This window comes from Diabrotica undecimpunctata, chromosome 4, assembly GCF_040954645.1.
Source record: "Diabrotica undecimpunctata isolate CICGRU chromosome 4, icDiaUnde3, whole genome shotgun sequence".
NCBI lineage: Eukaryota > Metazoa > Arthropoda > Insecta > Coleoptera > Chrysomelidae > Diabrotica > Diabrotica undecimpunctata.
Window position 1 is genome coordinate 152,592,843 of NC_092806.1, and position 4,216 is coordinate 152,597,058.

Here is a 4,216-nt window from a genome sequence, read left to right on the forward strand (position 1 = left end):
TTTACAGCAGACTCAACAGGGAAGCAAAGAAGGAAGTCACTAAAAGAAAAAACGAAATGTGGGAAGAGAAATGCGAAGAGATGGACCGATGCTTAGGAGGAACCAAAGTGACACAAGCTTGGAAATTCATAAAAAGTATTAGAAAAGAAAGAAAAGATGAGGGAAATATAAACCTGATTCAAAATAAAAAGTGGGAAAAATATTACGAAACGCTATTAACAGAAAGTAGGCACGAATTTATGGAAAGACCTGACCATATCTCAATGACAGAAAATTCAGAGGTGCATAAGATAAACAAAGAAGAACTGAAAAAAGAATTGAAACAAATGAAAAATGGGAAAACACCCGGGCCTGGAGACATTCCCATCGAGTTGGTGAAACATGGACCGGATGCTCTTTTGGAAAGCTTAGTGAATATTTTTAATAAATGCTTAATTGAAGGCCAAACGATTCCAGACGATTGGAATTTGGCCCACATTAGCCCCATTTATAAAAAGGGAGACAGAAAAGAATGCGGAAATTATAGAGGCATTAGCGTAACTAGCTCGCTGGGAAGGTTATATGGTCGTATATTGAAAAGAAGAATAGAAGAGGAGTATAAAGAAATTGAAGAACAAAGCGGCTTCAGAGCAGGAAGATCGTGCGTGGACAACACATTTACCCTTCAATAAGTAATTGAAAAACGAACGGCTCGAAATCTCCCTACGCATCTGGTATTTATAGATCTGGAGAAGGCTTATAATACAGTTCCTTTAAAACTCTTATTTAGTGTCTTGACGAAAACGGACCTTAGTAAAACATATCTAAAAGCAATACTGAACATCTATAAATGTCCTCAAAGCACTGTAAAAACAGGAAATACTTTCTCAAGGGGATTTAGAGTAACGAAAGGCTTGAGACAAGGATGTTGTCTTTCCCCCACCCTATTCAAAATATATATCCAAGAAGCACTGCACCAGTGGAGACAAAAATGTGCGGGAATGGGGTTGAAGCTTAACAACCATTATCTGACAACGCTGTTCTTTGCAGATGATCAAGTACTAATTGCAAGCTGTGAAGAAGATGCAGATTATATGCTTAGAAAGCTCAAAGATGAATACGAAAAATGGGGGATGAGTATGAATATGTCTAAAACAGAATATATGCGAATAGGCAGTGAAGACGAAGACCCGGATTTGAAAATTAGACAAATGAAAAGGTGCTACGAATACAAATATTTGGGAAATATTATCTGCAGTAAAGGAACAACGGAACGAGATATAGACTATAGAGTGCAACAAGGCAGGAAGAGTGTTCAAATTCTGAATTCGATACTTTGGTCCAACAAAGCTACTATGAGAACTAAAATGACTATCTACAAAGCAATTGTAGAGCCCATTCTTACATATGGAGCAGAATGTTGGCAAATGACAGTAAAAGGAAAGAAAAAAGTTGACACGGTTGAAATGGACTACCTAAGAAGAGCTTGCCGTATATCAAGAGTAGAACGTATACCTAATTCTGAAATTAGAAGAAAAACAGATAGAGTACATACAACTTCTGAAATAATAGAAACTAGACAGTTAATATGGTATGGACACGTACAGAGGATGGACGACAACAGATGGCCAAAAAGAGCTATGGAATACAATCCAAGTAATAGAAGGAAACGAGGAAAACCAGCCAAGTCTTGGATACAAGGTGTTATGGAAACCATGAAAGACAGAGCCATTAATGAAGACACCTGGAGAGATAGAAAAAGATGGCGATCGAAATGTGGGAAGCGGCAGAAGCTGTAGGATCCCCGCTTATATATATATATATATGTATATATATATATATATATATATATATATATATATATATATATATATCACAAGTTAAGTCAGTATGAGAGTGTGAGTAGGGGCAGTTTTGAATTGAGTAGGAGCTGTCTGATACTCCGCTAATAAAAGATACTCCGCATACAACAGACTGGATGGGAAAGTTATCATTCCCACGGCGTGTTCCATGATACACCGTAAGATTTGTTCTGTGACTACTAAGTTCTCCAATCCCGTTGTAGAACAACTTAATATCCAGGAAATGAATGATACAAGAGAGGAAAGTGTTAAAAATTATATATCTTTTTAATACTGAAAATAAATGAGAATTAAGTCATAAAATGAATTACATAAATGTATTCCTAATTAACCATAAAACTGTAACATGAAATGTCTAAATCAAATATTGACACACTCACTTAAAATACTCCAGTGGGTAAATTGAAGTCATTCAACTCAAGCGGCCATGTGTTCTAACACAAAAAAGACAGGTATGACCTCGAAAATGTCGGGATATCTTCCTATGAAGTAGAAGGTTTGGTGACATGATAATAAGAGCGGCTCCTGAGCACGACAGTAAAACTCTAAAAAGATTAATTCTTTCTATAATTTATGATCAGTCAAATTGGGACAAAAATAATAAACGTACAGCAAAATGTGAGTTATCACCAGATGTAATAATTAACTAATTAAAAAAAACTTAAAATATATTAAAAAACTAATTATTTAACGTCCGCTGTCAACGGAACTGAAAAGCCTCAAAACTTGACGAAGGCACTTCTTGACTAGACATAGACGAAGAAATATATCAGGAAATGGATAGAGAAGAAGAAAGAGAAACAATAACGTACACGGAACAAGATGAAGAAGAAGAAGAATTGACCTATACAGAAGTGAAAGAGAAAATATGCAAACTTAAAAAAGGGAAAACAGAGAAGACCAAATTATATGTGCAGAACTTATAAAATACGGTTGGGAGGCACTATACAGAAAGATTTATGAACTTATCACCATTGGCTCCATAACCCATAGTGAATCTTGGCCTGCTCAAGGCTAAGTCTCTATTCTCTCCTATTCTTCGCCTTTTCGGGTGTTTCGTACTCACAACATTTTCATGTCTTCCTCCACCTGATCCTCAAATCGTGCTCTGGGTCTGCCTCTCCTTTTCACTCCATCTATTCTTTGGTTATAAATATGTTTTGGGCTCCATCTCATTCATTCTCTCTATGTAACCTAACTACCGCAGCCGGTTTATTTTGATGGACCTAATAATATCAGGTTTGTCATACAGGCGGTAAAGTTCCAAATTATAGCGTCTACGCCATAATACGCCCTCCTGTACTCCTCCATAGATATGCCGGAGGATTATACGTTCAGAGCATCTTAAACATTCTTCATCGCTCTTTGTCATCGTGCATGTTCCGACTACCGTATATCACTAGTTTCGGTCTTTTTGTAACTAGGCTTGATGTTAAAAAATTTTTTAATCCATAATAGGCTCTATTTGCCAGATATATCCATTTGTTAATTTCTACACTTACTGCATTATTCTGATTAATTTGTGAGCCTAGGTATATAAACTCTCTTATTCTTTCGAAAGTATATGTTTCGATCGTTAGATCTTCGCGTTGTGCTGCTTTTATATAATTTGATACTTTCATATACTTCGTCTTACTAGTGTTAACCTCTAGTCCCATTCTTTTTGTTGCTGCTTCAAGCGCGCCTTAAATGATTCGACCACGTCCGCCTTTCTTGTTGCAATAATGTCGATGTCTCTGGTTGTTATTTCAGATTCTCTTATCGCTTTCTCTGGTGCAATCTTAAATAGAAGGCATGATAGGCTGTTTCCTTGTCTAAGTCTTATCTGAGACTGGAACGTTCTGGAAACTCCGTTCTGCACTCTAACTTTACACTTAACTCTTGAGGGGGCTTTTTAACAATTTTAATAAGTGTACTGGTATGCTGAATTTTATCATAGCCTTGTACAGTGCGTTTCAACACTATCATAGGCACATCTAAAATCATGAAATAGGTGATGAGTATCAATGCCATACTCATATGTTTTTTCCAGAGTTTTCCTTAGAAGAAATATTTGATCGATCGTTGATCTTTCTTTACGAAACCCACACTGATATTTACCTATTATGTCTTCACAATATCCCGATAGTCGGTCGTAAAGAATATATGCCAATATTTTGTATGTTACGTTTAGGAGGGTTATTCCTCTGTAGTTGTCACATATTGTTTGATCTCCTTTCTTGTGGATAGGTACAATTATACCTACATTCCAGTCTTCTGGCAACTTTACTTGCTTCCAGACAGGTTCTACCAGTCTAAATATATAGTAGGTCAGGTTTTTTTGCCATGCTTTAAAAGTTTTGAAGGAATGCCATCTGCCCCAGGAGCTTTGTTTT